Here is a 9,795-nt window from a genome sequence, read left to right as displayed (position 1 = left end):
TTCATACCTGTTATGTATGAGGAGCTGAGGAGCAGAGCCTCAGGTGTTCACCAGAGCGGGGCAACCCAGGTTGCTGGTTTGTGACACTATGTGGGGGCGGGGTCAGAGAGGGACAATAGCAGTCCCCTCTGCTGCTTTATTTAGGATTTTTTGCATTTATGTTTATAATAGGGACAGCACTGTAACTCTTATTTGTCATATCCTTGCAAAATGTTGTATCATAATAATGCCGACTTAATTAAATAAATTGTAAAGTATTTTTTAAATTTCCATCTTAATTTTCCTTTCTGTTGAGTCATAAACAAACATCCAGAAACTATGAACAGCTCTAGGGATGAAGAGTTTGGCTGCCATTTCCCCAATGAAGGCTTTATTGCCAAGGGCATTCTGGACCAAAAAATTAATGAAGTTTCTTCTTTCAATGAAAAAAATTCCTTCTGTATTGTGGACCTGGAAGACATTCTAAGGGAACATCTGAAATGGTTAGAAGCTCTTCTTCTAGTCACCTCCTTTTTTGCAGTCAAATGCAATGACAGCAAAACCATAGTGAAGACTCTTGTTGCCATTAGGACAGGATTGGAGTGTGCCAGCAAGACTGAAATACAATTGGTGCAGAGTTTTGGGGTGCCTCCAGAAAGGATCATCTATGTGAACCCTTGTAAACAACTATTTCAGATTAAGTATTCTGCCAATAATGGAGTCCAGATGATAACTTTTGATAGTGAAGTAGGGTTGATGAAAGTTGCCAAGGCACATCTAAAGGCAAAGTTGGTTTTGCATATCACCAGTGATGATTCCAAAGCAATCTGTCATCTCAGTGTTAAATTTTGTGCCACTCTCAAAACAAACAGGCTTCTTTTGGAATGGGCAAAAGAGCTAAGTGTTGACATCATTGGTGTCAGCTTCCCCATGGGAACATCTATACTAACCCTGAGACCTTTGTGTGGGCCATCTCCAATGTCCTCTGTATCTTTGACATGGGAGCTGAGGTTGCTTTCGATATGTATCTGCTGGATGCTGGTGGTGGTTTTCCTGGATCTGAGGATGTAAAGTTTAAATTTGAGGAGATCACCAGTGTCATCAACCCAGTCCTGGACAGGTATTTTCTATCCAACTTGGGAGTGACACTCATAGCAGAACCAGGCACATACTGTTACATCAGCTTTTACACATGCAGTTAATTTCATTGCCAAAAACCTCATATTAAAGGAAAAAACATGTTCTCATAATGAAGATGAGTCAAATGAAAAAACCTTTATGTATTACATGAATGATGGAGTATATGGATCATTTAATTGTATCCTCTATGATCATGCACACATGAAAGTTTTTCTGCAGAAGAGGCCCAAACCAGATGACATGTGTTATTCACCCAGCACATGGGCACCAACTTGTGATGGCTTTGATTGCATTGTAGAACACTGTGCCTTGCTTGAGATGCACATGGAGCACTGAATGCTCTTTGAAAACATGGGTACTTACATTATTGCTGCTGTTTCTACTTCAGTGGATTCCAGAATTTGACCATGTACTACATGATGCCATGTACTATGGATTCCAATATGAAAACTGTCACAGCAAGTCCAGAACCATGACTTTACACCCACCATGGAGGAACAGAACATCAGCACTCTGCTTGTGTCCTGTGCCTGCAGCCTGTGCTTCAGCTCATATTAATGTATACATGCCATCCTTGTAGTTGTTACTATGAGGGTAGCTTGAATTAAGGGATTAGAGGGGACTACTTAACTTCATTATGGCCAGTTTGGGAGTATCTTTGTAAGTAGGGTTGGCACAGATGGAACATTATGAAAGGCTAGGAGATGAGGTCACACTCATCTGTGTTCCTATGGAAACTATTTGAATATTTGTTTGATATGGATTTTTACTCAGTTTTGAAATGCTACTAAAGAATTCCCCTAAGCTGCCAAGCTAGCATTTGTAGCTTGTACATTGGCAGAATGGGCCAGAAGCTTAGTGTTTTGACCAGTTTTAAAAATGAAGTACCTTGAAAATTTAAAAAAAACAAACAGCAATAATGAATATATAACTCATACTTATGAGTTATAATAATTATGCACCATAAACAAGTGATATTTTTCCAATGAATGCAAGGGAGTTTAACCATAAGAAACTGAGTTAATGTAATATACCATATTAATAGGATGAAGAAAAAATATGATTGTTTCAATAAACAGAAAAATCATTTAAGAAAACTTGAGATTCTTTCATGATTTAGCAATCTAGGAATACAAGGGAACTTCCTCAAATGATAAAGGGCACATAAAAAAATTCAGAGTTAGCATCATACTCAATGGTCAAAGATAAAAATTTTTCCCTAAAATCAGGAACAAGATAAGGATGCTCACTTTCACTTCTGCTATTCAATACTGCTCCACCTAGAGCATTTAGGCAAGAAAGGGCACTCAAATTGAAAAGGAAGTTGCAAGTCTATTGTTATTTGCAAATGATGAGATTCCTACATAGGTAATCCCAAAGAACGTACAGACATACACATTAAAGTAAATTAAAGTTAACAAACAAAATCAGCAAAGTTGTAAAAATCATTTGTGTTTCTATACAACAGAAATGAACAATCAAAAATGGAAATTAAGCAAACAATTTCATTTATAATTGCATCCAAAGAAATAAAATACCTAGAAATAAGTTTAATCAAAGAGATGAAAAACTTGTACATTGAGACCTATAAACGATTGCTGAAAGAAATTAAAGACATAAATAAATGGAAACAAATTCTGATTTCATGTATTGGAAAATTAATATTATGAGGAAAATACTTTCTGAAGTTAACTACACGTTAAATGCAAACTCTATCAAAAGTTTAATGGCCTTTTTGCAGAAATGGAAAAGCTAATTCTCAAATGTATGTGTAATTACAAGGGGACCCAAGTAGTCAAAACAGCATTGAAGAAAAAGTTGGGAGATTCACACTCTCCTATTTCAAACTTACTACAAAGCTGAAAAAATCAAAATCATGTCATACCGGCATAAAAAATGATATGTACACTAATAGAATAGAATTGAGAGTTCCAAAATAAACCCAAGCATATATGGTGAAATGATTTTTGACAAGGGTGCCAAGACCATTCAAGGGGGAAAGTATAAGCTCTTCAACAAATGTCGTTGGAAAAACAGGATAGTGACATGTAGAAGAAAGAATGAAGTTGGACCCCTACCTCACTCCATATACAACAATTTAGTCAATTGGTTCAAAATGAATCAATGGACTAACTATAAGGGCTAAAATTATTAAAATATTAGAAGAAAATAGAGGAGTAAATTTTATGACCTCTGATTTGGCAATGGATTTTTAGATTCAACATCAAAAGCACAAGCAAAAACAATAAAACATAGATAAATTTGACTGTTAAAATTAAAAACTTTTGTGCATCAAAGAACAGCATCAAGAAAGTGGAAAGACAGCCTTTATGTAAAGAACTCTTACAACTCAACAAAAAATATAGTCATTTCTCAAAATAATCCAAGAAGCACATGAAAACATTACTGGACATCAAGAAAATTCAAATTAAACCCAGAATTAAATATCAGTTCACATCCATTAGGATAGCATTAAAAAATAAAAACACAAATATCAACTGCTGGTAAGAATGTAAAGAATTTGTAGCCCTTGCATATTGCTGGTCAAATATGAAGCAGTGCAGCCACTGTTAAATATAATTTGGAAGTTTCTCAAAAATTTATACATAGAATTACCATATGTCCAAATAGTTCTACTCTTAGGTTTGTATACAAGAGAAATGAAAATATAAGTGTGCAATGGTTCTATTGTTTCCTCTCCATCTACTGCTGTGCCCATTTTTCTTTCCATTGCAGGGGTGGTTAGGAGATAACTATTTAGTTTGTCTGTGATATTATGTGTCAGTCTTCTACATCCCTCAATTTTGGTATTTTCTCTCTTCAGTGAGGATTTAAATTCTGTAAGTATACATTTAGTTTCTTTGCAGTTCTCATTATCATCACTTCAGGCTATTTCTTCCTCAGAGTTCATTCCTGTTTCATGGAAGCCAAGATCTTATGCATCCTTCAGAGTATTTTAAGAAGTTTCTTAATGTTATTTCCCATTATTTGTTATGTAATCTTTCTTACATGGTCCATATTGGAGGTTTTCTGCTTTTTAGTTTTAAAGTTAGCAGAAATATTTCAGATTTTGTGTCCACCTATAGGTGTATTTTGTAGAATTCCCTTCACCCCACTTTCTGACCACTTTGGTTTTGGTAAAAACCCCTTCTGAGGTACGTATCTAGAAGGCAGTAGCATGTAAATAGGGATCTTGAGCTCCATAAATAGCAGATGCTCACCTGGTACAGCCCTACAGCATAAATTTCCTTCAATTTCCTGGCTCACGGAGACTCCAAAGCAAAAAAAAAAAAAAATACCGCCCAAATTAAAACTCCAGCATGCAATGCTACCAGGCTTCTTCTTACCTGCAGAACTTTACTCAATGAGATGTCATCTTCCATATAATAATATCCACATCTATTATCCTTGTTCCATTCCTTCTCTGCAGTTATATTGGAGTTTCATTCTGTCAGGGGACATGGAAAGGTGAATTACTGGGTAGGCGGGGAGGGGAATTATATTCTGAGCATCTCAAAGAACACCAAAATGGAAGGATACAAGGCTGACATTTAACTGTTTGGCTCCAGCCCTGACTTTTCACAGTAGCCTCCACTCTGATGGTTGGTGCCTGTGTGGTCATGGTCACTTAGTATTTTGAATATCACCTGTGGGAGAGACACATTTACAGGAGATCAAGTTTGCCCTGTTTCATCGTCAAAGCATATGCTAGCCCCCAGCTGTGGTTTTCATTTTAGTTTTATAGGTCTTATAATTTTTGTGAGTCTCTCACAGTCTCTGGCAGCACATTGGTTGTCATAGTGGTTGTTGGTGTGGTTTATTCTTTCCCCAAATACTAATTAAGAAACTACTATGTGCTATGCATTTTGCTAGGCCCTGGGGCTAAAATATTAAGTCACAAATAAATGACTCTGCTTCTACAAATTTCTATCCATTCCCATATCTTTATAGTTACAATGTGGAAACTCTCTAGAATTGCTAGAAATCATTTTGAACTGGAAAATAATAATGCCCCTTTAATGAGAATCATGATCAAATCAATGTGGGAAATTAAAAAAAAAAACATCTGGAATTCAGACAGCTTAAGTTCTTGTCCTTGATTTTACCACTGATATCTGAGGACCTTGTGTGAGTCACTTAACCCCTTGAGGTCTCAGTTTCCTAAGTGTAAATAAATGGGTTGGACCAGCTTCTTTCCAAGATTCCTTCCAGCCATAAAATTTTATGGTCCCAAGATAAATGTTCTTCCCATTAAAGTGGGTGTCTCGGAAGCCATTTTTTATCAGTGGATCTCAAACCTTGTGTTTATCAATACAGTAGTCAGACTCTCCTGACCCTCCTTATACCATTTCTAATAAGAAATGTACCAACCATATGTGAAACACATGGAGTCTGTCCAAAGGCCATGCAAGATACATAAATTTTACAAGCAAAAGATGCAAAACACATGTTGACACATCTCAAATCCACATGTACATTTTGTATACAGTTTAATGGTTCTTAATTTCAAGGGTTATTCAGAAATCTTTTTTAAGGTACTCCAACAGGAATAATTTTTAGAGATGAGGCCCGAGAGGCCTTGTGTAAAAACAAGTAAAGTTGTCTAAGTTTCTGTGAGGTTCACAGAAATGGGAGTCTTCTGAAGTTTGTCATAGAGGTAAGCATATCACACTTTGCAGCATCTTGATAAAATCACAATAAAACAAAAAACTAAGTGAATATCAAACTAGTCTCACATTAGAGGACCACAGTCTCACAAAGGAAAGACCCAGCTGGTCCATCTGCTTTGGCCACCAGCCGCAATTTGGGGGCCTCTTCAAGTTCTGCATATGCTGGCCACACAAGTATAAGTTCATGCACTTCCTGCTGCCTGCTGAATTTCTACTCATTCCTGAGGGCCCTGCTCAAATATTACCTCCTTTGTGGAGCTTTCCCTTATCTCTCCAAACAAATGGGTTGCTCCTCTATTTATGTTTTTTATTCTTTCTTTCTCTCTCTCTCCACCTATTATTGCACTTGTCATTCTAAACAGCATTTCTTTTATTTTTTGTGATCTTTTGAATTTCTAGTGCTTAGCAATATGCCTGGCATGTTTGTTAATGAATCTATGAGTTAATGAAGGTTTGTTGACACCAAGAATCTAAGATTCAATTAGGTCTTTAACTTTGAAATTTTAACTGAAACAACCAAAGTCAATACCCTGTTTCAGAGCAGGGACTGCTGCTCTGTGAATTTTCCATCGTAGAAAAACTCACATTCTATTTGACAAAAAAAAAGAATATACTAAATCAAGAAGAACATAAGGAGCATCTACTGTAGGGTCCCACACCATCGTGCATCCAGAAGAGTTTACAAGGAAAGATAACACAGTGCTTACTTACTATTAAAGCTGGGAAGAAAGTACAGGCACAGGATACAGAAGATAAGTAATACTCAAGAAGGAGGTGACGTTTCTCCATTTCTCATACTATTCTTACCCTCCCCCTATTTTCTACCTACCATCTATGCTACTTATCTCTGTACCTTTTCCCCTCTCTCTTCCTCCCACTCTACTGTTGATAACCCCCCATGTGATCTACATTTCTGTGGTTCTGTTTCTGTTCTAGTTGTTTGCTAGGTTTGTTTAGGTTTTTGTTTTAGGTGTGATTATTAGTAATTGTAAGTTTGCAGTCATTTTGCTATACAAGTTTTTTATCTTCTTTTTCTTAGCTAAAGAACTTATGACACATGGACATAAACTAAAGGGGGGGGAATATGGGTGGGAGAGCGTGTGCAGGGAGGAGGGGAATGAAGGGGGGAAATGGGACAACTGTAATAGCATAATCAATAAAATATATTAAAAAAACAAAAAAATTAACAAGGGGAGGTTAAGAATACTATAGGAAATGGAGAAGCCAAAGAATTTATATATATGACCCATGGACATGAAATAAGTGGGGGAAATGCATGTAGGAGGGGAGCTGTAGAGAGGAGGAGAATAAAGAGGAGAAAAAATGGGGCAACTATAATACCATGATCAATAAGATATACTTAAAAAATAAAAAAGAAACTATTTGACTTGGTAAGATTGAGTATAGATAAGAGTATGAAGATGTATTGCTTTGAGAATGGACTGAAACTTGAAATTCATTTGCTATGTTAGTGAGTATTTTCAATTCTTGTTTGTCTTCCATACAAACACTTAAATCAGTTAATAAGAAAACATATGTCAGCCTACAGGCCTTCAAAAAATGAATCCCCCAGGCCTGCATCTTCCTCTGTGGCAAACTGCTACTGAACTCTGCTATTTATCAATCCAGCACCAAGCACTGACTTCTGGCCAAGATGGAGGAGTAGGTGGAAATACTGTACCTCCTCGCACAAACAAATTTAAGGACAACAAAGATTTAGAAACAAAAACACAACCAGAACAGACAGAAAATTGAACAGTGTGGAAGTCTGACAACAACAAAACATTCATCCAGACTGGTGAGAGGAACAGAGGCCGTGGCAGGCAGAGACAGGCTGCAGCAGGAAAAAGCAGCAGCTGGCAGACCCTGGTCATGGGGTGGCAATGGGCAGACCCAGTGAGGTGCACAAGGCCGCTGGCTGACCATGGACACATGTTTGTGCGCAGATAAACCTGGCAAAAACAGGCAGTGAGACAGACCTCACAACCCAAGGCCCCAGTGCCAAGAAATAAAGCCTAAAAGCACTGTTAAAAAAACTTGCGGAGGTTGAGGTGCTGGGAGATACTCCCAGGCTCACAGGAGAGTTTGTTGGAGAGACCCACAGGGTCCTAGAACATACACAAGCCCAGCCTACCTACCAGGAACCAGCACCAGAGGGCCCAATTTGCTTGTGGGAAGCAGCAGAGGGGACTGAAATCTGAGAGAGAGTGGAGAAAGCACCATTGTTTTCTTTCTAACCCACCCTCACATACAGCATCACAACCCAGCTACTGGGTTGACCTGCCCTGGTGAACACCTAAGGCTCTGCCCCTCATACGTAACAGGCATGACCAGACCAAAAAATTATGGCTCAAACAGAAGCCCCAGAGCGAATACTTCTAAGCGACAAAGAAATCTATTGATGCCCAGTTCAAAACACTGGTGATCAGGATGCTCACAAAATCGGTTGATTTTGGTTGCAAATTAGATGGAAATATGAAGGCTACACTAAGTGAAATGAAGCCAAATCCATTGGAACCAATAGTGATGGAAAGGAAACTGGGACTCAAATCAAGGGAGTGGACCAGAAGGAAGAAAGATACATCCAACTAAAAAAGAATGAAGAAACAAGAATTCAAAAAAATGAGGAGAGGTTTAGGAACTTCCAGGACATCTTTTTTTTTTATTGATTATGCCATTACATTTTTTCTAATTTCTCCCCCTCCGTTCCCCTCCACCCTGCACACCCCTCCCCCACCATTCCCTCCCTTCAGTTCATGAACACGTGTCTCAAGTTCTTTAGATTCTGTATTTCCCCTACTATTCTTACCCTCCCCCTATCTATTTTCTATCTACTGTCTATGGTACTTATTTTCTGTACCTTCTACCCACCTCTCCTCCTCCCACTCCCCTGTTGCTAACCCTTCACATGATCTTCATTTCTATGGTTCACTCCTGATCTAGCTGCCCTCTTAATTTGCTTTTGTTTTAGGTGTGGTTGTTGATAACTGTGAGTTTGCTGTCCTTTCACTGTTCATCTTTTTTATCTTCTTTTTCTTAGATAAGTCCCTTTAACATTTCATATAATAAGGGCTTGGTGATGATGAACTCCTTGAAATTGGTCTTATCTGAGAAGCACTTTATCTGTCCTTCCATTCTAAATGAAAATTTTGCTGAATAGAGAAATCTTGGATGTAGGTCTTTGGATTTCATGACTTGGAGTACTTCTTTCCGGTCCCTTCTTGCCTATAAGGTCTCTTTTGAGAAATCCGCTGACAGTCTGATGGGAACTCCTTTGTAGGTGACAGTCCCCTTATCTCTTGCTGCTTCTAGGATTCTCTCCTTCATTTTAATCTTGGCTAATGTAATGATAATGTGCCTTGGTATTGTTACTTCTTGGGTCCAACTTCTTTGGGACTCTCTTGGCTTCCTGGATTTCCTGGAAGTCTATTTACTTTGCCAGAATGGGAAAGTTCTCTTTTATTATTTGTTCAGATGAGGTTTCCACTCATGACTGTTCCTCTTCCCCTTCTGGTACCCCTATAATTTGAATGTTGGAACGTTAAAGGTGTCCTGGAGGTTCCTAAGCCTCTCCTCATTTTTTTGAATTCTTGTTTCTTCATCCTTTTCTGTTTGGTCATTTTTTTCTTCCTTCTGGTCTACTCCCTTGATTTGACTCCCAGTTTCCTTTCCATTACTATTGGTTTCCTGTGCATTACCATTCATTTCAATTAGTTTAGCCTTCATATGTTCCTCTAATTTGTGACTAAAATCAACCAGTTCTGTGAGCATCCTGATCACCAGTGTTTTGAACTGTGCATCTGAAAGTTTGGCTATTTCTTCATCACTTAGATTTATCAGCTCTGGGGCTCTGAGTTGTTCTTGAGCCATGTTTTTATCTGTTTGTGCCTGTTACGTATGAGGAGTGGAGCCTTAGTTGTTTACCAGGGTTGGGCCACCCAGGTTGCTGGTTTGTGACGCTGTATGTGGGGGCGGGGTCAGAGAGGGAGGAATGGCGGTCCTCTCC

General features: G+C 38.3%; 1 pseudogene; it reads left to right on the top strand.

Moving 5' to 3' along the window:
• Positions 1–318: 318 nt before the first annotated feature.
• LOC119061210 (ornithine decarboxylase-like) lies at positions 319–1,677 on the top strand (annotated as a pseudogene).
• Positions 1,678–9,795: the final 8,118 nt, after the last annotated feature.

The sequence above is a fragment of the Artibeus jamaicensis genome, unplaced genomic scaffold, assembly GCF_021234435.1.
Source record: "Artibeus jamaicensis isolate MK-2021 breed Jamaican fruit bat unplaced genomic scaffold, CSHL_Jam_final contig_513, whole genome shotgun sequence".
Taxonomy (NCBI): Eukaryota; Metazoa; Chordata; class Mammalia; order Chiroptera; family Phyllostomidae; genus Artibeus; species Artibeus jamaicensis.
This window is presented reverse-complemented; position numbering and strand designations above follow the sequence as displayed.